Source organism: Phalacrocorax carbo, chromosome 16 (assembly GCF_963921805.1).
Source record: "Phalacrocorax carbo chromosome 16, bPhaCar2.1, whole genome shotgun sequence".
Lineage (NCBI taxonomy): Eukaryota > Metazoa > Chordata > Aves > Suliformes > Phalacrocoracidae > Phalacrocorax > Phalacrocorax carbo.
Genome location: NC_087528.1, coordinates 11,420,068 through 11,448,014, shown reverse-complemented (window position 1 = coordinate 11,448,014; position 27,947 = coordinate 11,420,068). Strand labels below are relative to the sequence as shown.

Sequence of the window (27,947 nt, the reverse complement as noted above, 5' to 3'; positions counted from 1 at the left end):
TCACCCATTCACCTCCCTGTCCTCTGGAGAACTCTACTCATTTTGTCAGATCGCGTTCTCATCTTTCGTCGAATGCAGCCCTATTGAGAGAGATTTGGCAAACAAGTGTTTAAGCAAAACCATGAATTTGACTTGTCTCGATTTAGCCTCACCAAGGGGCTCACTTACCACCATCCCTCCTCTGCCAGGCAGCCCCCAGCTGTGGTGAGGACGTGAAATACTCACCCAGGTACTCCAGATACAACGTACCTGAACCAAAAGCAAGATGCAAGAAATACACTATATCCGCCTCTCTGCAATTGCTGCATTATGTTACCGTATAACCATGGCAAGGTGCCGGCGGTCAGTTACGTTGTGGCCCCACATATTGTCTCCGGATCAACACCTACATGCCACGGTTAAGGCTGGCGTCAGCCACCCCCTCCCAGTCTGGGACTGGGGTCCAGCAGAGAGCTGAGGGACTGGTACAACCTATTCAGGTTTTCCTCCATTTCTCCTTCTACAGAAATTAAATCTGATGTGGAGAAAGCAGAGCAGTGCCTTGAATGTGAATGTTTTCCCCTTCACCCTCCCATTACAGAGCTCATGTTCCTGTAGCTCACCCGTCAAGACAAACCCCCCAAGATCCTTCCCTGCAAACCAATAAATAATAATAACCATTCTAGCCATTCCACCAACTCGTATTTCTGCAAGCTGACACTGATTTATTTTTTTGGCTCTTGCTTCTGAACTAACTGAAAATATTCAATGGGATAATGAAAAATCTCACTTTTAATTCTGAAGTGAAGTTAGCCAACCTGGAAGGTCTTTAATAATGATTTTCTGATGAACATACACTCACTGCGTCTCCACTTGGCAGCTACATTTTGATTAAATCCCTCTATATCTCTATATCATATATGCAAATGTAATTATAATCAGCTGGGGGGTGAACAGAACAAATTTGGGGATTCACTCAAATAGCTTTGAGTTAGAAGAAATTGGGCTCCTAATTCAAATAAATAGGACAGTTCCGGGAAAACCGTGCCCATGCCAAGGGGATTTTGCCCCCGGTGCAGAGCAGGGTGGGAGTGCTCGCAAGCGCTTTCACCTGGGGTTTCCCAGCTGGAAATGTCTGTGCTTGCACCGTATAGCTTGCAGGCAATGAGTCGGGCTCCTCCAGGCACCAACCACTACTCCACCTCTGCGTGGCTGGGCTGTAACCTCTGTGCGCTTATGCTGTATGGCTATTTCGTACAGGAGCTCTCAGCCGCCTTTAAAGATGGTGCATGGAAGGTCTGCTGCTCCCAGCCGGAGAGAAGAGGGCATGTCCAGGAAAATCTGCCTGGAGGCAGTGACCTCGCAAGGCAGAATTAGGGATTAAGTTAAATGCTTCCTGCATTCACTGGAATACCTAGACATACCGGTAGCTCCTCCCATGTGTCAGGCATCGTTGGGTGCAGTTCCCAAAACTCGGGGCTCCCCCAGGCCGGTGCCAGCCCTGCAGCTCCCAGTCTGGCTGCAGAGCTCCCAGGGCAGGGGCAGCCACAGCAATGTTTTACAGCTGTGCAGCCCCAGTAGCCAAGTGCTTAATCTCATGCTCCACAGGGAAGACTACACATCTTTCATCAAGCACTGGACATAATGTGAAGGACTCTTTAAGGGCGGGTCCAGCTGCATTGGGATTTGGTGAAAACGACATCAACAAGAACTAAGCAGAGCAGGCAGTGTTAAGAGCAATGCTCTTGTTTTCAAGTGCACTCTTAGCCCCCATTGACCTACGCAAGTAGCAGCTATTTGCTGTTATACAGAAATGTGATAAACCCAAATCTTTTGTGGTACGTCCCAACCAGGGCTGTGGTTCCCAGATCCCCAAATAACTAGGTGGGGGGTGGGAACCTGAAGAATAGTTGAAATTACAGGGTGGTCAACATAAATAAATGCCAAGTCTGGAGTTCCTCCTGTACACCGTGGTCCCCCTGCATTCATTCCCATGGGCTCTTGTGGCGGTACAAAGTCAGTGCAAATGAAAAGAGAGCTGGGCTCCTGATAAAGGCACGTATACATAAACATATGTATATAAATATATCTATATCTGTATATAATTATTTTGCTATGAAACAGCGGGCTTTAATTCTTTGCCTGTGTTCCCTAAGCTCCCATCCAGCAAGACTAGATTGTAACATATCCCTTATCAGCTTCTTGGTGGGGTGGAAGGTCTTTATCCTTTCCTGTTTTGCATTTTTCAGGAAGAACCATTTGAAGAATAAAATCATGTTTGGACTGCAAGTGATTTTCTATCAACCAGAACAAATTAATACAAACGTCAGGTCATGGTCCAAATAGTGAAGAAAGTAAAAGAAAGGAAGGCCAGAGCAGAGCTAAAGGGTTGCCTAGAGCATGTGATTTCATAGCTGCTGAAAAGTCAAGAGTATGTGTCCGTACCATGGGGTGGGGACAGATGCACATTAGGATGGGCTTGCAGACTCAAAGGGCATTTCTAGATGGGATTTCATGGTGAATGGAAGCTATGGCTGGACCAACAGACAGGAAAGATTTTAACCAAGAAAATACAGATGGAGTTTTGGGGAAGAAATTAGGGGCACAGGGTCAAGAGAGAAAGGAAACCATGCATTGTGATTGATCTTTCTGGATCAGCATTTAACAGGAAGAAGTCCAGGCGCTATGTGCTCCCCCATCTGAGGTGTGGGCTAAGCCATACTTCAACAGAGAAAAACAGAAAACCAGACATCTCTCACCTAGTTGTTTAGTAAGTTGAGATCAAGTTCAAGCGAGAGCTACACATGCTTCTCTGAAGAAAGTGACTTAAATGTGGTCAGCGCCGAGCTGACCTTCCCATCAAATGTGACCATTAGACCAAATGAAGTCTGACCACCACATCTGGAATGAAACAGCTGGCAGCCAAGTGGCACTGGAAAGGGGAGAAGGATGGGTAAAACCTCTTCCATAAGGCTATTTCATTTCAACAGTGTCAAAAGATTTGGTTTAAAATGTCACGTTGATTTATTTCATTTTGACTTTTATATTAAAATACTAATTGTATTATATATAAATGTTGACATTCTATTAATACATTAATACATTAATACTGTGGTATAATATAATAGCCAGTACGGAATGAATGGAAATGACAGTGCACATACCAGATATGTGAGCTCTATCAAAAATGAAGCTTCTCATGGCCCCAGACTTTTTCAAAATTTCTTTCCACCTCCTATTTCATCTGGTCCTCCGGTATTGGATCAGCCCAAACTGTCTCAGAGAAAGCTGCGAGGAAGAAAAGGCTTGTAAGTTGGCTTCTACAATTGCACAGCCTGTACAGGTTCCCACATGTCCTCCCATATCCCAGGGCAGAAGACCTTCGGACAGAAGACCTGTCCCCTCAATCTCATTTAAAATGTGTGCTCCTTTTTCGCATCCTCCTTCTCTCACTTTCACCTCCAGGTTCATGGGGTCCCTTCCTCCATGCCCCCTCCAGCCCATCGCGCCCCACGCAGCACTTTTAGTGTAAAGGTCCACACTCATTCCTCTGCTGGTGACACCAAGAGGAGCGGGAGACAGTGCAACTGCTCAGGTACTGGCATGAGAAACAGAAAAGTGTTAACCTGAAACAAAATTCAATGAATCTGCAAAAGTTTTGATTTTTGACTGAAATCCTGGCAGCAGCTACTGCTTTTGCACATGATTTATCACAGAACTTTGCTGTAGTTAAGCACCCGCTAACACTCATTTTTTGAAAGCATCTAGAGCTGGTTTGAAAGAGAGTCCTCTCCATCACATGGAAAATATGGTCACATTTTTCCTTAATTTTTAAACAGAACTAAAAAGAAAAAAAAATCTGTTTAGGCCTCTTGTTTTTTGGAAAACAAAAACTTTTTTTTCCAGTTAAATCCTTAAAATCTGATGCCAAAACCCCAAAGCTTTTGGATTTTTGTCCAAAAAATAATACAATTGGGTTTTGAGGTATGCTTCTGGCAAGAAAGCAACATTTTGAGGCGAGCAGATGCTTTCTGCAGGAAAATGTCATCTTGTCAAAAGCACAATCTTCCTTCTTAAAGGACGTTTATGCCAGAAAGTATTTGATCAGCTCTGTTAGCATCCCTTATCCTCCTCCAGGGATAGCGACATGGTGACTGCTTTTTAACAAGATGAGCCTTCCAAGAATAATTACTGAGGAATCATGAATTTCTGATCATATCAGGGCTTGGTACATAGGATTACGAAAGGAGCCAGTCTTATATTCCAAACCATAGGATCCACCTATAGCATGGCGTGCAACTGCTGTTAATAAAGTGACTCCATAGTTAAACGCAATTCCTCTGTTGTGTAAATATATATTTCCTCGGTGGGACATTGTGGTTACTTTAAGAAGCTGGAAGACATCAGAGCATCATGTTCCAAGCTTGGCATTGAACAAGAAGCCACCAGAATTAAATCAAAGTGCTTCTTTCTGGCAGGCGAAGCAAGTGTAATGAAAATTCCAGCCTTGATCCTCTGCCAGTGGTAGGCAGCAAATTGAGTGCATGCCTACCACTCCCAAACTGAAGTCCCTCAGTCTTGCCCGGCGTGCCAACTACCAGAAGTACAAAAGATGAAAACAGTCTGCCAGACACAGCAAACCAAAGCGCTCTCTTCATTAAGAGGAGCTTATTACTTTCTTCCAGCTCCACCCATGAGTAAATCCCATCCTGCTCAATCTTGTTGGGCCTAATGAAGGGAGCTTGGCTGCTCCTGGTGAACTTGGTATTCCAGGAAAGCTTTTGAGATGTCTCCTTCAGCCACCAGGACCTGGCCTATTTCCCCCCCTAAAAGACGCACTTCTTTCCAACTGCACAGTACAAGATCTCTGTAGTTATAAAGGTAATTTATAGCTGGAAAACCAGGAAGAAACGTCACCAGGAGGAGCAGAGACCGAGTTTGGAGAGAATGCAGGTTCACCAGGCTGGCTTGCTTTCTTTCAGTCTCAAAGATCTGAGTAATATCAATTATTTAGAGGAAGTGAAGCTGCCTTTCTTCAAAGCAAAAATATCTTCATGGTGGTATGTGGCACATACACTGCAGCTGGTGCTGTGGGGCCGCGTCAGACAGTCTGCTGCACTGACCTGGGCAGCCTCAAATGTGCACCCAACCTCCCAAAACAGAGGCTTCGCAGCAGTGACAAAGGTTAAAGCGGGAAATTTGTGTTTGAGAGCAATATTCAGGCCACCCTCCTTTTGGTGCTGGCACACTGAGACTTCCCATCTCACTGACGAGTCCCCTCTACCCCAGGCCTCCTCTTATCATCCATCTACATGAAAAACACATCCACACACACTTTTGTTGAACAGTGCATGTCCCACCACCTGCTCCTGCGTTGGTCACCTGAGCCCTGAGCGTGGAAAAAGCAATCTGATGGGAGTGGGGTGAAGGCAAAATCTTTAGTTAGCTGGAGAAAATCATACTTTGCCTTCATACGCCTTGTGCCTCCAAAGCAACTCCGCTGAGGCTACAGAACTGATCCAAATTAATAGAAATGAGGCTAAACAGCAAGCTTTTCCTGCTGGTCTGATGTAGCTACTGTTAAAAACTTGGGAATATTGCTACAGTACTGGATTCCGGGGGGGGCAAAGGCAGGGTTTTCAAAATGGCTCAGCCCTATTTTCTTAGGGACTGCAGTGAGAACAAGGTTAGATCAACACTGAGTGCTTTTGAAGGTGCCATCCTGCACTGAACAAGAAAGCGAGGCTTTGAAAATACTGAACAAAAACCTGCACCTTTGAGATTTTTATTTGAAAGTTAAGAACAGCATATCCTGATTAGCGAACACCCCCTTCAGAAAACACCAGCAGCTGTCTTTATCTATACATTTATTTCAAGAAATGTGGCCATTTAATAATTAATGTCTATAAGTGCCTAGCTATGAAAATGCAAAATGAAATATTAAATAGAGTCGGTACCAAATGGGATGACTTCCAAAAGGGAACGAATAAGCCATGTCATTCACTATTCCCAGGGAACAGCTCCAAAGATCTAGAGCAGAATGAATCCAGGTGGATGAACATGAAGTGCTTGGTAGCAGAAGAGAAGGTGGGTCACCGATATTATTGTCAGAAGCCCTGGCTCCGCACAAAGTGGGACGTACAGGAGACAAATCACTCCCAGCAGCGGCTGCCTTGCTCCCTGTGCCAGACTTAGCCTGAGTTTTGAACGGGCACATGCAGGACACCTTCTGGGCCACAAACAGGTAAGGTCTGCAGCTGAATATGAATAATGAAGAGTGTAGCTCACGGAGATAACACCACAGCTATGCCTAAAGAGGCATGTTTAACGTCCCTCCCCATCTTTTTGTAAGCTCATGATCCACTTCTGATAGAGGGGATGCTTTGGAGTGACCTGAGAGTAATCGGGCTTGAGTCAGAGCAAGCCATTTCTTTTATCACTGCTGGCAAGAGCCAAGGTTGTTAACTGTCTCAAAACCTGGGTAGGATGTTGATAGCGAGAATATTTAGTGTAATAAGCAGCTTGGAAGTAAAGTTAAACCTCACACTCCAGAGCTCAAACACATCGCTGTTAGAAACCAAGCTGAAATGACTGTGGGTTACAGATAACCACGTTTCTGCTTTCACTAGGGATTTTACGTCTTTGTCTGGCAGAAGCAGCGGTTTTGGGAAGACTAATTTTTTCAGATTTTCCTGGACACTTCTCCTCGGAGATTTGGGGGAGGTTACCTGAGTTTCTGGTTTTCCAGGATTCCCAATTGGAGCAGATGTGAAGCGTCAGCCAGGCTGATGACTAGCAAGGCATGTGCAAACCCAGCAAACAGTATGTTTGTGGTAGATCCAACACTTCTGGTAAGTGCTGGCCTTACCACGAGTGTATCACAGTGGTGCCGCCTGCACGTCAGCCTCCAGAAAGGCTGGACACAAGCCCCACAGCCCACATCTGTCTAGGAAACCCTCAACAAATGTGCAGCGGCGCTGGGTGCTGGCAGTCAGACATAAGATGCTGGCTTTGACAGCTCTGTCCCCATGCCTAAACTCTCCTCTGTGCCCTCACAAAGCGCTTCTTCATGGTAACCCAGTACAGCAGTGTGCCTGCCCCACCATATGGACTTTAGTTTCCACCTATACGTAGCTACTTCCATGGTGAGACCGTTCTGCCGTCCTCTGCCACCAGGAATAGGCACTGCCGGCCAATAACCCCACCAGGTGGGCGCTACAGTGCTGCGCGTGGAGGGATAGGAGCAAACACAGACACGCAGAGCACGAGGAGAAGCCTGCAAAACAGAAAGATGTGGCTCTCATGTGGGATGCACTGCAGCCGTTTCCAGCAGGCAGCAGGAGCTGAACAAAACATGAGCTTTTCAGGGAAAATCAAAGGCTTTGCATTGACCATGAGCAGAAGGAATCAGCTCTGGGCCCAGGGCAGCTCTCCCCAACTTGGGTTTTATAGTCCCACACATCAAAACATGCTTCCTTGAAAGCAAGAAGAAACTCTGGAATCCTATTTCATAATGTGGGGCCAAATTTTCAGCTGGCTGAAATCTCCATAAGCCCAACCCAGCAGACTTACAACCAGCTCAGAGACGTCCTGTTCAGCCTGAAAACGGGAACCTCCTCCATATGTTTGCCCTCCAACGCCTCACAATGAAGGAAAGCACGGATACTCTGAATCATCCCCAGCCAACTGTATATTCATTATTTTCTGCATTTATTTCCAACTCCAGAATTAAGAAAATTACTCCAGTACTACGACATCCATACAATTAAATGTATCATTTTCCCATCAACTGCCTGGCTGTGCCAAGCGGGGCAGCTCGGATCCTGTCGCCATATGGAATGCATCTCTGCCTGCACAAGACTCGAACGTGACAATTAGAAACGGGCTGGGTTTTCCCCCCACCCCCATAAGCAACAAAGCACTCTGGAAGCATTTAGTGGGAGTGGGAGGGCTTCATTGTATTAGCAGAGCAAAGGGTATTTATCAGCCCTTTCAGCTGGGACTGAACCATGAGCTTTAACCTACGGCCTTCAAGGAACTGTGGAGGGACCCATGTGGAGGCATTTGCCCAAGTCCTGCTCTCCTAAGCAGGACCAATGGCCCTGTGAGCTCCAGAGTAACTCCTAGGACCCCGCTTAGGGATTTCCCCCACCCTCAGTATCTCCCCTCCAGCCACATCTTAGCAGAAAATGTCACACAGAAAGATCCAAAGTTTGAGAAATTATGGAGTAGTCAGTCCCCATGGCCATTTGGCCAGGGCTTTCCTGGACACCTATCAGAGATGAGGAGAATCCCAATTCTTTTAAAGCCATGTGACAGCTCCAATTCAAAGCCATCTAATACACAAGTCCCCCAAAGCCATTTGAAGGTACCAGCCTTTGTTCCTTCTCCCCTTAGATAAAACAGGTGTTCTCCAGTAAAACACCACCATGGAGGTTTAGGTGCAAAACAAGTGCTTGGCACCATGCAAAAACCACAAAGGGACTATTCCTTTCCCAGAGTTACTGCAGATCCTGCTCATCTCATGCCTATTTTCCAGCAGATGATCTCTGGAGGAAAGGGGACTCTGCTCTGCAGGGCAGACTGAGCTGCCAAGGCTGAGCAGCAGCAGTTGCTTTCACAGACATGGACATGACAGAGGAATTAACCTGAGCTGCTCTGCACTTCCTGAACCAGAGCTGACCTTCTCTTTTGCAGCCTCCTGAGATGACCTTGATCTTATTCATATTGCCACTGCTCCGGAGGCTGGGTTACACCCTTGGTTCTGGACTCTGTTTTAAGTCTCCCATGAATAACAGTGTCAGATCTTCACACAGCTATCTCAGGAATGTGGCCAGGCTGATCTCCATGCTTACTCAAGGTGACATTGATTCATTCTCCCTCTCACTGGCCAGATTACATTATAAGAATGTGCTTCATAACATCCCTGCTCATCCACCACCCCACCCGGCTCCCATCCCTGACCTCCACCCTTGTCAGCCCCTACTCTGGGATTTAGGGTTTTTCTCATCAACGGAACATGCAACCAGAGGCACTTAGGGTTTGGGAACAGGCTGAGAGATTACATTTAGAGAGGCATCAGAGGTCAGGTTTTGAACTGAGGCCCTATCCCTACACTCCAACCATTTCATGCTCACACACCAATGCAGAAACTAGGCGTAACTCCAGGGAAGGCAAAAGACCTGGGGTTGGGAGGACCATCCCCAGATTCAGAGCCTAAGATCCATCCAGCGGGGAGGAGTTGCATCTTAAGTGATTTGCAAGAAATTGCTTTCATACCCAAACTCCTCACATGGGACTGCAGCCCATTCGTGGCCTGGACCCACAGCGCCTCGTGAGTATCTGTGCTCAAGGCAACGCTGAAAAAGAGACATCTCCTCTTAACCACAGAGGTGATCTGTTTATAATATGTGGCTGAAAGGTGTTTAGGCAAAGGACTAGGGTTTGTGAAACACACCCAGGTCTTTGTTTTTTCCAGGCTTCTGGGGAGAGCTTAAATAAAGGATTCAGCTTTGGAAAGAGAAAAAAAGCAAGGAAAAAAAAAGACTGATAGACATCTGGAGTGCTGAACAAGGCCCTCTCCTCGGGCTGATCTAGTTACAGTGTTTGGGAAGAGCATTGCAATCCTGTTCAACAGGAGGAACAAGCGGACGAGGGCTGAATTCAGCCTCGGCGTAAGCAAACACAGCTCTCGCCACGTGAGCGCTGCACGTTTCCACCAGGTCTTTATCTGATCATGATCATCAAGAGCTGCAAATGCCCCATCCAGCATGGAAGTGGCAGCCCAGAGCCAGCGCCCCTGCCCATGCGACACCAGGGGAGCCCAGACACAGCATCCCCATGGCTGATTTATGTACCCATGGCTGCAGGGGGGCAGCTCTCCCCAGCTCAGCCCTGCGGCTCCTCGTGCGGTTCCTGTGCACAAACAATAGGAAGGACAAACAAACAGGCAGTGCCCCTGCCAGGGGCAACAGCAGCCGCAGCAGCCCAACCTCCTGCTCCATGTGTGGCCCCAGAGACGCGAGTCCTGCGGCAGCGACGTGCCACGCCGCAGCCCGTGCCCACGTCAGAGATGCTGGGGCAGACCCATGCCCTGCTCCCTCCTGCACGCCCAGGTTTTGCTGCGGGTGTTCCTCACTGCGGGGCAAAGAAGGTTTTGCATGAAACTCACGCCAACGCAGGGGTGGAAGGGAGGGTGAGACGGGCCACAAGAAGCTCCTGCCGTTGCACAATCACTTGCTGGGGGCAAGGGCTGCCCGGCCCTGCGAAAGGCTCTGCAAACCCAGGAGCGTGTTGCAGTACGGTTCATGCCTGGAGATGTTTCTTGAGTTTTTTGCCCAGGCACTGGATGGAGGAAGCAGAGCACGTACAGCCTGTGTCTGCGGATGTGGGGCCATGAATCTGAGACCTGAGCTCATGGCAAAGGCCACCTTCTTATAACTTGGGTAGAGGAATCTAAGGTAGGAGGACACAAACACTGCCTTCATTATACGGCACCGGCCAGGGAAATCAACCACCTTCAACCTGGCTCAGAGAAGCAGTTCCAGCTCTCAACAAAACTCCTTTTAGCATGGAGCAGGGAAAACACCAAAAAACCTTGGAAATCATTGAAACTCTAGTTCACGGCCTGTATTCTCCCAAACGCTGACAGAGGGGTCCATCTTCAAGTGAAATAACTGCTGAAATGTTGGCATGTTTCCTGCAAATCAAACCTATTTTTTCAAGCTTAAAAAAAATAGGAACTAAAAGTGGTGACCACAGGACTTTCTTTGCAGGCTGAAGTCCAGCCACAGGCTGCCCTGGGAGAGCTGGGGCAAAGTACAGATTTGATTAGACGTCGCCAAACAAAACTGCTGGGATTTTTTTTTTATACTCAACTTTATCTCTTTTAACTTCCTACTAATACCAAAACCAATTTCAATTTAAAATCACACTATTTACAGATGTCAGCCTGAATGTTTCCCGAGATCTGGCTTTTGTGCGCTTAAGATCACACCTAACTTCTAAAAGGCAATGTTTCATAAAGCAAGTTGCTCAAGGTATTTTGGCATGAAGCCTTCCAGTTGTGAACAGCAGGGTAACACAGGCAACACAGAGGTGAGATAAACAAAGAGGCTGTTTTGGAAACATGTAGGTTTAAATCAGTGTTTTGGCCATCGCGCTGGTTCAGAGATGAGTTGTTCAGCTCTTGCCCAACACAGAACAAACCAGGGAAAAGTATCTCTGATAAAAAGGGGCCAGAGGCATGAATTGCTGAACTGAAAAAACAAAGTCAAAGAGAAGAAGTCAGGGTGAAGCTGCTGGACTCTCAGGAAGGGGTCAAAGAGGAGAAAGCTGGTTAGTCACAGACAAAACAAGCCCCAGCATCTCTATCAGCGTGGCCTTGGAGAGATGCTGTGTACTGTAAACGCCACCTCCCAGGTCAGTGTCCTTCAATTCATGACCAGAACAATTTGTACGCTTAATTTTGCTGCAAGGGATGTGCACTCTGGACTGACAAGAAACCCAGTGTTTGCAGTAACCGCCTCCCCTTCCTGATAAGAGCTGCCCTTGGGACAGTCCCATCAGTCTCCTAAACAACCAGACCTCCTGTTAGTCCTCAGTGGCACCCCAGTAAGCAATTTATTTCCTATTAGGCCTTAAGACAGTTCACAATACGCCAGTAGACTACAGCACATTGTGCCAGACCAAAGCCACGTTTCTATTAATATCTTCACCCACTCCTCCCCCCCAAAAAACCTGCTCAATTTTTCTTCATTATAAGCACAGAAAAGCCTGACCTAATAAAAATAAAGGCTGGGGAGCAAAAGCAGGACTTCTTTTCAGATATGAACATTGAAATATCTCACGCTCCTTCAGGGATCTTGGCACTCTCCAAACCTCGTCTAGATCTGGTGCTATTCAGGACTCGCTCTGCAGCGGGTCCCCAGAATATTGCAATTTTAAGCAGCGAAAGAAAAAAAGCCCCCAAAAGCCCAGTTCCTCGTTGCTCCCAAACAAAACCAGATTCTTTTAACAAAATATCATCACTGTAGATGAAAAATGTAAGTTTGGGAAGAAAATGTGTGGCCTGCTGATAAGATTTGGGGATTTTGTTATTAAAACAAACTAACAAGGCTGGATTGAAACTTTCCAGCCTTCTCTGCATTTTCCTTTGTTGCTCAACCTAAGATTGGCTCTGCACAGTTTGGACCCCTCAGTTTGAAAAGCCACATACAGCTTGCTAAATGTAGCTTAGAGCTGTGCCCAAGCCCCACTTCCCCCATTATCCCTGCCCCATATTTATGGGGCTGCGGAGAGCCAGCAGTACCCTATGGACCTTAAATATTCCTGCTGGGCTGCTGATGCTGCCTCGAGAGAGGGCTCATGCTGGGTGAGCTCATGTGTTTGTCACTCACATCATGCTCCAGCAGCACCCAGCTGCAGGGTCCCTTCTCCCTCCTGCGACTCCAGCGACGGACCCAGGCGGCCGCTCGCTCTGCCAAGCGGCCGATGTCCATGGCCGAGGCCTGGCCTGAGCCCGTTCGGCCATTTGCTTCCAAGAGGACCGCCAGAGACAAGCTCCCCGACTGCAGCATAGAGCTGTGGGGTCTTCATGGTGGAACCTGAGGCTGAGGGGATTGACTGTGGTCAGCACCCGCCATGGTGCACAAGCCCGAGCACATGAAGACAAGAACAAGACGAGGGGGTGGCAAGTATCAAGCATGCCCAAGACTTTCTGCTGACATCCAGCCCCTTCCTTCTGCTGCCTGTGGGAACGCTGCCCACCACCCAAATCCACCTGGGAACCCATGGCAGCCCCAGGGTGCTGAGAGAAAATGCCACCCACAAGGCAGGTAAACCATGTTTTCCCTTGAGGGTCACCGAGAAAGAAGGTCCTTTTTTGGTGGCGATGAAAAGGCAGTTTGTCCGTGCTGAGCACAGAACGTGCCTCCCGCTGCCCCGCATCACGTGTGCGAGCAGGGGTGGCACAGTCTGCCCGAAGCCTGATAAAGGCGCTCCGTGCAGCCCAAACAAAGATAACTCTGGGGGCATTGGGACAGAACACGACATTTTTTTCCCTTCAGGGTGAACCCTTGTAAAAGAAGAGCCGGACTCATTTCAGGCCAAATGGAAACTTGTAAAAAGAGCCTTTCTCCATGCCCGCTGGGATGCTAAAAGCTTATAGCAACTTTCCCCAAAACAAAAAGCAGCAATGAGTGAAAGCACATAGAATAGACTGTTCCAGGTGGCAGAGCATCCACTGGTAGGAAGTGAATCAGCGTTGATCAAAGGGAATGGTTAAGCCTTGAACGATGCAAAAGCCCGTCCCGCTGTTCCTCCCCTGCAGCCGGAACAGGTTGCACCAGGGATCAGCTGGGAACTTTCTACTGGAGTCATTTTTTTCTGATGGAAAATAACGTTTCTACAAAGCTAAGCTATGTCATGGGAAATGCTCTTTTTTTTTTTTTTCTCAACCATACTGAATTTTTCATCCAGCAAATCAAAATGAAACATTTCCTTTTAGACTAGTTCAAGCCAAAAAGGAATGTTTCATTTTGTTGGAATTACCTGAAACGTTCTATTTTAAAAATGGGGCTCTAAAAAAAGAAATCCAGCTCCATTTCCCTCGTAGCATATTAACTAATGGAAAGTTCCTTCTCCCACGTGCTCCTCTTTTCCACCTAGGACCGATCCCCCTAAAAAGCTACTTCTCCCATCAAATCCCCCTCCCACCAGCACCATGCACTTGGGGAGCCCTTTCACCCCGCCAGGCCCCCGGCACAGCCGATTTCTGAACAAACACCTCCACAGCTCAGCACAGCAAAGCCGAAAATGTGGCCCATACTTACAGCACCTTCCACCCCCAAAGCTCTCTTTTCAGCTACATCTAATGTTCCTTTGAAAAGCCTTTTGGCTCCATTAATAATCTAAACAGATACCGGGGGGCTAATTGGAGAACACAGTTAGGCGTGTATTCAGGCAAGAATCGCAGCAGATATTTTGTCAGCGGGAACAAGCAAAGAAGAAACTCATGTTTGCACCAAAGGCCTTGTTTTATCGCTGATTTACAGGCAAGCTCTCAGCCGCACAAATAGAGCCTTGGCATCAAGCAATATTTGACCATAACGAGAAATAGCCAGGCTGCCGAACACCTGACCCCCCGGCTTCACCAGCACGGGTTTTATACTTGCGCACATTCACTTCACATCCCACACGCTATTTAAAACAACTTTCCCAACAGCTTTCCAATTTGTATTACACTGGGGGGTGGGGTGGGGTGGTTAATTTTATAAGAGTTTCCAGAAGTTTCAATTATGTCATGTACGTGTCACACAAATGTATAGCACAGGAAATAGCTGGATTTCAACACCTAAAATTAAAAATTTTCCAGGGTAGCATTCCCCTCAGCAGCCTGAAGGAAAACATCCTCTTGTTCTACTCCTAGAGGTTAGCGTTAGGTGAGAAACCCTACCAGAGACTGCAAGGTCCTTATAGCGCAGATCTCCTGTGGCATTAAGGGCTCTCTTTACCCCTATAAACTCGTGCCCGCACACACACGCACCCCATCTCTGCGAGTAAATAATTCTCATTAAACACCAGTTTCTCTGCCTGGGAGTTTGAATTTATTATTATTCTGCAAATGTGTTTGGGGCTTCACTAATACCTAAATCTGCTCAAAAATCAGAATTTCCATTTCACTGCCTGTTTTGGTCAGTTCAGCCTCAAATTGCATCCTTACAGGTAATGATACCTCCTGCTTCGTGCCCTCTTTGAGCCGGGTGTCCTGCCCGGGCCATGCCGCAGCCGCTCTCGGAGCAGCAAAGCCAAGGCACGTCCCTAGGTCAGGGGAGGCTCTCGGGCAGCAAACATGAATTACTCTTGAACTGAAAATTTTCCATTCCATTTGAGAAATGAAATGTTTCACTAAACCCTGAGTGAAAGACGCTGGTATGTTTTTCCTGATGGGAATTTGTTTTTTAATCCAAGTCCTGATTTTGTGGGAAGCATTTTTTTTTTCTACTGAAACCCCTTCAGCAGCAAAATCCTTGGCAAGCTTCGCTGCTGGCTATTATATCAGGCCACGTTTGACTGATTTTAAAAGATGCCACAGCCTTGGGAACGCCACATGGCACTCGCAGCACCGCGCGTGCTCCGGCGCTGTGGAACGGCTGACAAGCGCGTGTGAACCTGGTGCGAAAATCCATCGCTTTATTAAATGTAAGTGCTCTGCCAGACCATGTTCGCTCCCGCTCAGAGATACGTGTGACTGGCAGTGGACACGCTCGGGGGCTTAAAGGATAATAGACGTAAGTGGCACAACACATCTTCATTGTGCAGTCGAGCATACGCCAGAAAAAAAATCTTTTACAAAAAAAAAAAAAAGGCATGTTTTTTGCACAAAAAGAGACTCTGTTGCAGACATTCCAGGTGGTCGCAGGTTCACAGCCTCCCTGGATCATTTTTGGCTTTGGAGCTGGGCAGTGTCAGTCTTCACTGAGATGCAGAAACACCTACATGTTTTGACAGCCGCTTCCGCTGCTCGCCTGAATTTCAGATGGCGGGCGTCAGGCTGTGCCAGCGCACCCTTCCAGGTAAGATTTCTGCTGATTCCTCTCATTGACAACTAGAGCAAAGATGGCTCCGCACAGAGAATTTTGTCTGCCTCTAGTCCCTGGTCTCAGGAAGCTGAGCACTGCCCAGCTGTAAATACTGTCACGTCTTGTGACATTTTCCAGCCCTTTCTAAATAAATCCAATCTCTTTTTATTTCAGAAGTCATTCCTCTCTGCCCTAGGAGACATTTCCCTCTCCCACATCAGGAGATGGGGCAAGATTTCTTTTGCAAAGCAGGACCCTTTCCCAGCACATCCCAGCTTTGCAAGAAAGCCCTGCATTTTGCCTGAGCTCTCGGGGGGGTGACAGTCCTTTGGCGGCTTCAGTCCCTCTTCTCACACAACCCATTTGTTCCTTAGTGCCTGGTGGTGCTGCAGATTTTCAGTGTCTGTTCTGGATGGTATTAACTGGGCAGGACATCATGGAGAGAGACAGATGCTTTGGTTTAAAAGAAAAGAAAAAAGGAACATCAGTGCCTAAGCAAGGGATGTGTCTCTGCCCTGTAACACCGCCAGTCCACGCGGGGGGAACCAGCCTGGGCTTCTGGGCCAAAGGATCGAAACAGACCAGGAAGGAATATACCCTGGGTACCTAATACCTGCTAAATTCCCTTAAAATATAATAAGTTGGAGCATTCCTCCCGGCTGCAAAGCTCAACTCCTTTATCTTTCAGTGCATTGCCTCCTCTGCTCAGTCCTGCCGTCACTTCACATGCAGTTTAGCCACGCTTTTCCTCCTGATGTAGAGCCCCAAGAGCAATTAAAGACTAACCGGGGTTGACAGATGTTAGTAACATGCAACCCAGCCATGGAAACAGCGACGTGGGCAGATGCAGAGGTGCAGAGGAGGGAGCTCTGCATCTGCCCAACTTCAGAGAGCCGATGAGCTGAAGGAGAGGCCAGAGCAGGGCTCTGCTTCAAGGCTGTATCTGTGCACTGATGGAAACCCAGACCTGCTGATCCTGGCCTGAAGAGAGCCAGTTTCCCCAGGTGGGGAAACGCACCCAGGTGGGGGGACCAGCTCAGCCCACCCCTGAGCTCCAGCCCTGCGAGCAGAGGGGCCCCAGGGGAAAAAGCCACGTGGCTCAGTGCGAGCCACGCCGGTCCGTGGCTGTTCCGGCGGGCAGCGCAGGCACTGCCGGTTTGTTAACTCGCCCGACGCGCGGCTGCCGCGGCTCACCACCAGTGCCAGGCACTGATCTCTCCACCAAAGCAAAGCCAGCAAAGTCAAAGGCTTTGTCTCATATCAGATAGTAGGCTTTAATTAAAAATGCCTAATCCCTGTAGCTAATGAACCACCTCTCAATTCCCTTTTGCATCACTTTGAGATTGAGATTGATCCGAATGCATAGCTTCTTGCAAGAGCAAGCTTGATTGGTGCAGCTATTACTTTTCTTTTGCCACCCCTGAGGCTTTCGTGTGCCAGGAGTTAGGGTTGGAGCAAATCCCCAGTGCAAAGAAGGCCCAGAGTTTGTCCGTAACTCCTGCGACTGACTCTGCGTTGGTCTATAGTTTTTCTGATTTCCTGTATTTATTAAATACGCAGCAGCTCTTGGGATTCTGTAAATATGGCCCAAGGAGAGCTATGCAATGGCAATAACATTTGGTACAAACACATCGTCCACCTCTCAGCTGTTCAATGGCCTTTTGATGCCATTAACTACCGCGTAGCCCTTCACTTCCCCCTAAGATGTTCATCATTCGGAGCTGGCGGGGCCACGAGTGAACCAGGAGGCAGCAGTTCTGCACCAGCTGGAGTGCACAGAGCTGGCAGAGGCGGCTCGTACGGTCACCTGGGCAGCAAAACCCTACAGGGAGCAAGTCTGAGTGAAGGGCTTGGAGAAATGCCCTTGTGCTCATGTGATTTCTGCCATGGGTTTGCTGCAGCTCTAATTTACTCGGAGCTGGAGGTTGCACTGGGCCACCAAGTTGCCACCAGGCGGGGGTTGCCAGACCCCAGCAGAGAGCAGGGATTCGGAGAGGTGCCAAGAAGCTTGCAAAGAGGATTTTGAAAACACCGAAGCTGTTGAGGACTCAGCTGTCTTCCTTGTGCAGGTACTTCTGGAAATCCCCCTTAATGTTTAATTAGCGTGTGAGCTCCATGCCGGTGCTCAGCAAGCAGGAAACCTTCCTCTGGTGTCTCGTGAGATCCCCAGGTAAAACCTCAGGCAGCACAAAAAGTCGCTTCTTTCAGTCAACGCAATTACCTGCCGCCTGTACTTAGGATTGTAGTGGTCAAGGTGTCAACTCTGACCACGTAAAGAGAGAGGCAACCAGGAGCACCAGGGCAGCCTGATGCCTCTGGGCTCTGCACAGCTCCACCACCACAGCTCCAGGATGGATTCGCAAATCAGAGCCCGGGCTGGCTCAGTTCAGCCCCAAACCTCCCTCATTTAACAGGTCCGGGGTCCAGCAGGACACCTGATGTCCAGCCGGACTGCGACGAGTCCTGAGGGCGCAGGCACGGAACGCCCTCCTATCAGACAAATGTAATTCCCAGCACCCAGGTTATTCACAAACAGCTGATTTGCAATGGGAAAGCGAGAAATGAAGCCACCAAAGCTGCTGCCTCCTCTCCCAGCTGCAAATCTCCGTTGCTGGAAGATGACAGGGGCCAGCGGTTCCCTCCTGCACGGTGGCTGGGGCGATCCCCCCGCCGCCGAGGGTGCGGTGCACATGCACGGTTATTCTCGGTAATAAGACGCCTGTCAACATATAAACCAATTAGGTGCAGCTTTTGTGTTCATAATAAGGCTGGGCAAAATGCTTTCTATGAGCAAGTGCTTTCAAGTGAAAAATAGCTTCTGAAAGAATCTGACAGTTTGCACATGAGGTTTCAGTTTGCTCAGGGTTTGGGTGTTGTTTTTTTTTTTAATTCAAGTAATGAAAATTCTCACATTGTTGCAAACCAAGAAACTGTGTCTCAGTTTTCAACAATCCTTCTCTCTCACACACACATACACAGAGTTGCTCTTAGCTTTTCTTCCCTTTCCATTTTTTTTATATCACAGGAGAAAGGTGGAAAACAGGGAAGAAAAGAAAAACCATGTTTGAGGGGAACACACTGGAAACAATTATTTTCTTCATCTTAATCATATGAACTTATTTCAAACCAACGATTTTGTGTGTTTCCGTGTACTGACAAGCAAGATCATTCTAGTTTGTTGTCAAATGGCCAGTTAATCACTGGCATCACAGACTGGCTTTTACCTTAAGCCAGAATTCAGGGTTTATCTTTAAATCAAGGATAAGGAAATGTACCCTTGTACTCTGCCTGTGACTACAGATGCCCCCAAAACTCTTTTCGTCCCAGATGGAAAAGCTGAAGAACAGCAAATCAGTCTCATATATAACTTTTCAGAGGACAACATGAACAACTCCCATTTAGTCTAAATGGAGGCATCAACCAAGCTTTGCATTTGGGGCTCAAGCATGGAGAGCTATAGTGAGGCTGTGTGATTTATATTAATAAAAAACCAAAGATGCTTCCTGGAATAAGGACCCAGCAGCCCTGGCTCAGCTCCCCTCTCCAGGTACGGAAAGGTCCCAGAGAGCGACTTTAGCCTCATTACAGCTGTGCAGCTGCAAAAGCTAATTGTTATTTGTTACAGATAACATGAGAATTACAAATATTAAGAGTCATTATCATCTCCCTCTAGTGGTTACTCGGCTCTCCGGACCCTAGGCATGGGAACTGTGCCACTAAAAGGCACAGAGAAGAATCATGGTTTCAGAATGGTTTCAGAGAAGAATCGTGGACGGAAAGGAGGATCCACAGCGGAGTTTGCAACAAGATGCCTGCACAGAGCCCTGCTTGCACAGCTTGGAGATTAAATACTCGCAGCATCTCAATTTGGCTGGCTAAGCACCGAAAATCCCCTCCTCCCTGAGATGCTGCAGGTGGCCCTAAACCATCACGCAGCATCTCGAAATAACTCCAGAGCGTAATTCATTGAAAGCAGAGTATATCTGAGCCATCTGCACCGCGTTACAAAGAAGTGTCAGCAACATTGCTCGTGTTGTAACCACGGCATCAGCACTGCCCTGGGCCTTTGCAGGCTGGCCAGGTCCCTCTGGCTACTCGTGCAATCAGGACTAGCAGGAACAGCAGACAGGGATGGGGTGAAAGCTCACCTTGAGAAAAATTTGTGCTTTTTACTGGCTGGTCAGGGAGCACAGGAGAGCTATTTTGTAATCAAAGGCAAAATCACCCACCCTGGCACCTGCAATCCCCTTTCAATGGATTCATAAGTTGCAGAGACACGTTTACTCTGGAAAGCTGTTTCTGTTTAGAGAGGGATCAGTTTAAGGAGGGAACTGGCAGCAAAGCCTTGCACCAGGATCCCACCCCACACGTTCCCTGCAGCCTGCAGAGCAACAGCGGGCACCCGGCAGCCTCTGCGTGTTTTGCTCGCGGGCCCACCTGTTACAGCTGAAGGGGTTTTGTTCCACCTTCCAGCAAGAAAAACTGGGGGGGAGGGAGATATGAAATCTACCCAAATGTTTAAAGGAAAGAAAAACCCTCCCATCAGAAGAAACAGCAAGCCTCGCAACATGTGCAAAAGCGATTTCCAGAACCGAGAGGAATCCTGTTCCCTTTTTACACAAGGACAGCGAGGAGGTACAATTGCAGCAGTACAGGAAAGCAAGAGGAGACAGAGGACTTGGGACTCACTCCTGACGCTTGGAGTCAGCCAAGTCTTTGGGTGGAAAGTACTCATAGCCCTGCAGCTTGCTTTGCAAAGCAGCCTGGTACCCGCAGCCTTTGCCTCCCATAGCAGGAGAAGCCTGACAACGATCATCCAGGCTGCAAAACCAGAGTGTCCCTCTACACAGGCAAGCAAGGCACAACCAGACACAGTAATTCTTGCTCAGGCTAATCTGAGCAAGATTTTTCCGTCTTGCATGAAGAGCAAGTGGAGGAGAGGGGCCAAGGGGCTGAGAGCAATACGCACCTATGTCTGTGAACAAATAGATTTCCATTAAAAAAAAAAGAAAAAAAAGATCAGTAAAGGTCCGTACAGGATGAATGATCTGGGGGATTCCCAAGGGCTGCTTTGAAATCCAAAGTGTTGTATTTTGAAATGGACACAGACCTTGGCGGGAAGTGGGGGAGCAGACAGTAATGGTTTAATAGACTGTGGAATGGCTATAAAAAAAAAAACGGGGGGGGGGGGGGGGGGGGGAAGAAAAAGCAGATGGCAGCCCCTTCGCAGGAGCCATAAAATTTCATGGTGTATTTTCTATCCATGGCTTCACTGTAATTCAAGCCTTGGGGGCCAACTTTCTCTGGCAGTGGTTACTGAGGGGCCTTGGAGGGCAGCAGTAACAAAGGGTGGACACTTCTTGGGCCCACTGACCAAATGCTCCCTCTTGGGCTGGAACAGGAAATGAAAAGCAAATCGTTTCAGAGAAACACCTAGGAGACTTCCCAAATACAGCCTCAAAGCAACAGGTCAGAGCCCCAGAAATGAGATCAGGAAAACCCAAAAAGGTCCTAGGACATGGAAATGGAAAAGGAGGCTCTTTGCATCCACAGACAGAAAACAAAGCTCAAAGATCTACGGTCCCTTGGCACAGCCCTCATCTGGCTTGAAAAAACATTTTCATTTCCAAAGCCATGTCCTGACCGGGCCACCGGGCTCTTGGGAAGGACACACAGCCAGGCCAGGTCTGTGTCTGTCTTACAGGCAAACCCCTTAAACCTCCACCTGTTGCCAGTAACTGTGCTTAAACACTGCCCCGTGATCCAGGTACCTGCCTCTCAATTTGATCTAAACAAGGTCCAACTCAGGACCACACCTAGATTTGACTTTGGCTTTATTACCACGTAAGCTTTGAGCCAAGATCCCACATCTGAATGCAAATAACACAGATTATAAGGGTTAACGTGTACATTTTTTGGTTCCGTCTCCAGTCATTAGCAGCATCCTGCACTTCAGTAACAGAGTTTGGGCCAGTTCTGGTGGTGTTTCAGGTTTGCAGTTTCTCCATAACCGAAGTCTGCCCTGGGTGACACCGTGTAACACAGCACTACGTAAACGGAGCACCTGGAGAAGGTCGGAACAGTTAACCTGCCCTGCATCCCTCATTCGTCATCTCTTGCAGGTACGCGAGAGCATCCCCAAACCCAGAAATACACCTGCCATTTCATCCTCCCCTTCTACCCAGCGCACGGTCATTTGGGATGCGAATCCAACACAGGAGACTAAATGTTAATCTGTCCATGAGATATAAATAAAACAGAGCAATGACTAAGCTGGAAGAAAAAAGGGGAGGAATTATTTTAATTTGATCTATCTTGCAAATATATTTTGACACTGTAGTTCAAAGATTAAGCATTCCACACCCATTGGAGATAAAAAGCAATAACTAGAAATGAATGCAATGAAAACTCAATTTTTCTTCCACCTGTTTCCCACTGGAGCAATTGCTGTGCGGAGCATAAGGAGAGAAAGGAAATCAAAAATTAAGCCTTACGGAGCTGTGTGCTTCAGTTCTATTTATTCTAATTAGTCCAAGATTTGTCTCTAATAGGTTTGCAAAACTATTTGTTTCCAAATGACATCAAAACAACCTGGAAGATGAGAAATATTTTCTCAAATATGAATGAATATTTTTTTAAAAACCCTTCACTTTAAAAACTCACAACTACGAACAGTGCTCAGTCAGAAGCACTTCCAGGGTTTTCCTACAGGCTCTTTGGTGAAATGCGTATATGTGGGGGTTAATTTCTTTTCTTTTTTTTAAATAATACAAAGCTTATAGTTAATGACAATCAGACTCAGGGGCTGCAAGCGGCCAGTGTTGCACGAACTGGGGCAACAAAAATGAGTTGAGATCTTCAAGCCGGCGATCCCGGCGCAGCGTGTGCCAGGCACATGCTCAGCACCGGGCGTAGGTGCATCCTAAGCACAGACTTAAATAGCTGCAGAATCCAAGTCTAGTCAAGGCAGACCTAAAGAGTCAGTGTATTACAGGTATTACCCAGGGCTGTGTATAACAGCCGAGGGAACACGCGAAGGATACTGAGCACAGAAAGGCACCCGACTGCGTGTGTGCTTGAATACCGCTTTCTCCTGCGAAACAGCTGGCCAGCCCCGTGCCTTATCTCAGAGCCGTGGGCATGCCTCATCGCCCCCGTGCCACGGCTGCCTGCCACCGACACCGTACAGTGCTGCAAGCCCTTCCATGTGGGGGCCGAGCTTTGCTATCGCTCCTCACATGTTTTCCTGGGGTGGGAATAAAAATAATGGAAGCCTGGTGATTTTGGCGATAACACAGCTGGGAGGGGGAAGAGAGACCGTGAGCATTCTGCCTGCTCGAGGAATTAAAGCAGTTGGAGATGTGGTGAGTCAAGGAAACTTGTGGTCCCCATTAGGACTCCAACTTTTCAAAGCACTCAGAGCCTAAAATTGGGCAGCAGAAAAAAAAAAAAAAAGGCTTTTCCTATCTTTTTACTTGTGGCACAGGATGAAACGACCTATTTTCTCACTGGGGCACAGAGAAGGAGGAAGGAGGAAAAGCTAAAGGGGGTTTCCCCTTCCCTGACCATCACTGAGATCCCTTTATTGCTAAAGAGCTGAAACCCGGAGATGCCAGCGCTCAGCAAGTTACTTATTTCAGCTATTTCTTTAGAAAGATCTTGCAGGTACATATCATTCGCAGGGCACCAAAGGTCTATTTTTGCCATTTGTGAGCTATTAGAATCCATAAGAAAGGGACGGGTGGGATTCCCACTGCTGGGAGCTGGCACCATCCCACCCAACCATGGCTTTGGAGTGGTTTCTGCCTGTGCGTACGAGCCAGCGGCCCCATTTCCCCCTAACGAGCAATTCCTCAGGAAGGTTAAAGAAAAGTCAAGGTTCTCATTAAACGCTCGGGCCACTTAATTGGTCTATTCTGACAAATGCAATAATATTTGCAGAAAGGCCAGGCAGATAAAGGGAAAAAAGTAAACAAGGTCAGCACCGTCCGTGTGAAACAGGCTGCGCACAGCAAGGCTGGAAAACCGCTACTGCTGCCGCCGGAGAGGGGATGTTTCACCGCATCCCGCCTGCTGCGGTTTGCACTTGGGGGTAAGCTGCTGCTTGCTGTTACCCAAGAGTTTGCCTTAGGGATGAGCAGACTCGTGTCAGGTTAATGCAAGCTCTCCAGACACCTGCGGGCACAGCATGGACAGGCGCTACTTGACCACGTGTGGCAAATGGTGCCCCAGCACCCCTCGACCGGGCAAGACAGGGCCGGTCTGTGCAGCCCCCTTTGGATGGGCAGGAGCAGAAATGAGCTAAGAGAATGTGTGTTTCACCTAAACTCAGACTCGATAAATAGAATCATGGAAAGTCTGTCCAGGAAAAGAAAGAAAACAAAGCCCCAATTTTTTTTTTCCTGCAGTTTTGTGCCCTCACGCCCCTGTTTCATTTATTTCCTACAGCACCTTCTTTAAGAAAGGAAGTTTCCCACCAAAAGGTGTAAAAAACTGTGGCTATCATTAGATATTGTCAGTAAAACACAAGGAAGTACAAAATCTGGCAGTAGACCAGACGGCATCGTCTTGTCTCCATCTTCAGTGACCTTTGCCCTGTCATCACCAGCATTTTAGGGCTCTCTCAGCTCTTTCCAGGAGACCCCCTCCCCGGTAACACCCTGAAAGGGCCCTGCAGTCCGTGGGACGCTCCTCTGACACAGGGCGCCCGGGAAGATGAAACGTGAAATGTTCAAAACAGACCAAAGGAAGCATTTCTAATGTGAGTAATTATCCTGTGGCGCTTCCTGCCATGCGATACAAGAGAAGCAAATAATGCAGAATAATTCCTCAAAGACTCAGTTACTGAGTTGAATAACAGCATCAGCTGCAGTTTCGCTGCCTAGGTCTGGTATTATGAAGGCTCCTGGTCCTTGTGCTTCAAACTAATCCCCTGCTGGGATTAGAAAAGCAAACAATGTCTCAGTATCAGTGACACTCACAACTTCAGGTAATAAAGAGGGCTCAAGCGTTGCTTCTGGAGGGTGGCCGGTGAGGGAGATAACGCATTAGTTTTGCTTGCCTCTTTTCCCATGGACCAGTTCAGTTTGCCCGTACTGCGCAGGGGCAGCCTTTCTCTCATGGGGATGCCTCTCCTTTGCTTAAAGCCAACTGCTTAAAAAATATAAAGCACCTTAAAAGTGCAAGGAGCTTGCATTTTTCTGAACAAGTCACCACCTCTGGCTGCAGGGAGGGTCCAATTCACGCTTGTTATCCGCCAGCACCTCCCAGGCACATCCAGGCGGCTTCACATCGCAGCTTTTTGGGCGCCGAAGGCCTCTGCCCCTGCCCACTGCACAGAGCACGTTTTCCGAGAGCCAGCCACCCCCGTTCGCAAGCACAAGGCACAATCACGCCCTGCCCCGAGCGCGGAGCAGCCGTAGCTTTCACGCTCAGGTGGGCACATTCGCTCCTCCCTGGAGCAGGTGCCGGGGCCGCTGGCTTGCGGTGTCATTAAGAAGCAGCTATTTCATGTCCTTACATAGTAACCTCGATGCTGCTACATGAGTAAACTATGAAGTTACACATTAGGTCGTAACATTTCAGGACCTATTAGAAACAAAAGTGCCTTTGTGAACATGCGGGTTACTGAATAACCTCCTCCATTCCCATAAAAAGCAGCAAGCGAGATTCAGCTTTTCTCTTCTTTTTAAACAAGATCTGGTTTATATGCAAGTCAGGATCTTGAGGCTCCTTTTTGTGTCCCCACTGCTTGTCTGCCTTGCTCTCAGCCTATCAACCATCCTCAGAGCAGAGTTTCAGTGGGATTGAGCCCTAAAACAGCTTTTGGGTCCCAGGAAAAAGGAGTCTGAGGCATTGCTGTGTAGGGAAGGAACGATAGTACCCCGAAACACCCAAGCCCACCCATCTTTGGGTATATTACGCCCGCTTCATGCTGCCCTGGGGACTAATGGGAAAATGTCTGGGTATTTTTTTTGTTGTTGCTGTTTTATTTGGGTTTTGGTGTTTTGTTTTGTTTCTTTTTATTTTTCAAAAAAAGCGCAGAGGCATCCTCTGGGGAGGGAGGGAGGAAGAAAATACAACCATACATACATGTAGTTATGCTGCAGCTCGTCTACCGGCACGAGATACCCTAGTTAACAATGTTGAGGTCAAAACGTGACCTTCTTCCAGCCCACGGCGGTTGGACAGATTCAGTGATACAGATGATACCGGGGCACTGTGCAGTTGCTGACTGGGCCAGCAGCAAGGTGGGAGGGTGTATATAACCTCTTAGCCCTTTCCTGCCCTCCACCAGCCACCGAGCACATCACTGTTCAGGGCCTTGACATGCCTATTTATCACAGGAACATTTCTCAATCACCTGCAAACCCACTGGAGAGGAGCCAAAACTGCTGTACGCACCAGACCCTGGACCCAGCCCAGCAGGCCTTCACTGAGCACATCTGAACGCTCGAAGGCTCCTCGTTTTCCTGCTGCTTTCCCATCTGCCATCTCCTCTGGGCTACCTCCTACCCAGCTTTCTCCATCTTTGCAATAGCCGCACTTTTTAATGGATTAGCCGTTACAGCGTGCGCTGAGCGCTGAAGCCCCCGCCCCATTATTAGCTGCCGCTCCCATTGCACATTTTGTGTAGCGCTTTCTAATGCAGATCCAGCCTGTGTGCCAAACCCGAGCGTGATGGAGAGCCCTGGAACCGGCAGGAGGTACCTGAGCCCGAGCTGTATCCCCCTGAGATAGTTGGTCGAGGATACTGAGATGCCACACAGCTCCCTGCTCTTGTGCTGATCTGAATTGTTATCACTTCCTACCAACAAGCCCTTCTTTCTCACGGGGCCAGCTGGGTCCTCCCCCTTCTGCCAAGCCCTCCTGCTTTCCTCCTGGAAACCTCCTCTGCACAGAGCCCTGGGAACCTCAGTGCAACAGCTCTGTGCTTTTGGACCCTCGTTTCCTCTTCTGAGATGAAGAGAGCGATTCTCTCATAACCAGACTTCCCAGACCTCGCATTTGAAGGAACATTAATGTTTCTGTAACTCTAATTATGTTACTTGCATTTGAACCGACTGGCATTTCCCACCGTCTGCAGTGGGGACTGCGTTGGGTAATGCCAGGCTGGTCAGGCTGCAAGACCCAGGGGTGCTTCTGCCATCAAAGGCTCACCTAAAATCACAGCAGAGGCAGGAGCAAAGTCAGCACAAGAGCTCACATGTCACAATTCCCAAACTAGCACCCTAAACACTGCATAATGCACTGAAAAGCACATCTATAAATAAACTTGGGCCTTATATAAACCCAATTAGAATACACTGGCAAATTATTCAAGGAGGTTGGCAGACACATACTTTACTTCAGGTGTCAACCACAGGAGAGTATTATGGGTTTCGCATTACAGGGAATGCATTGTGACTCTGAATTATACTGCACTTAGCCTGTAAGTGAAACAATAACAGCTTGGTCTATGGAGATAACACCCCAGATCAGCTCCCTACAATAAATTAGTGAAACATTCCACTCCCCAGCGCTGCAGTCTCACACCTCTAAATATCAACACAAACTCCAAGGGTTTGATGGAAAAAATGGTGTTAAGTCTCATGGCGTTTGAGGAATTTCCCAATATGCACTAAATTAACTTTCTGGCTGCACTAAACAGAGTGGTAGAAAGCAGCCCCATCTGAGACAGATGCAAGGCAAGAGATCCAAGCAGCTGTTTTGCACATGAAATCAGATTGAGACTAACACATACCCTTGGAGTTTTCACTCTGGGAGTAAAATATAGCTTCAGGGACCCCTCTGTTTAAAAATACCTTGAGTTTCTTCCGTGGACTAGGGTGAATTGGGAATTAGAGGTCTCCAGGCCACGAAAAGTCAAAGAATAAGAATCTCTCTCCAAAACCAAAACCATTGACTTACATTCATCCCCTTTGTTTCCTCTGGCTTGGCATTTTAAGGATTTAGCCCAAATCATGAGAAGTCTAGTTCATCAGATTCAACTGGAGAAAACCACTCGTTACTGCACTTCACTGTTGCAAGAGGACCAAGGCAGACACAAACTACGACTACGGATAGAAGTGAAGTTTTGTACAAAGAAGCGATGTTTCTTAGCGGGGTAAACAGGTGGAAGAAAGCAGCAAGGCTGTCATGGGTACAACCCAGCAAAGACTTGTGCGCTGGAGAGCTTGCCAGTGCTTTTTCCCCCCATTTGTTAGTATTTACCTGAATTCAGGATCCTGGAGGAGGGAAAGAACAGTGCAGGTGCTGTCCAGTCTGAATAAAATTGATCGGGATCCCCCGGATACTGGCCTCTCTTTTACCCCTTCCCTGGTCAAACGCGAGCCTGAGCGCTCCAGCAGACAGCCGGTGCATCCCCCGCGGCCCAGCAGCACGTCC

The 27,947-nt window shown here is 48.0% G+C and overlaps 1 long non-coding RNA gene across 1 annotated transcript; it reads right to left on the bottom strand.

The window, feature by feature from the left end:
• On the bottom strand, nucleotides 1–27,947 carry LOC135315979 (uncharacterized). The gene is made up of 3 exons (XR_010375463.1): nucleotides 27,774–27,947; nucleotides 3,144–3,267; nucleotides 1–80 (listed from the first exon to the last, which is right to left on the bottom strand). It is a non-coding gene; the product is annotated as an uncharacterized LOC135315979 (long non-coding RNA).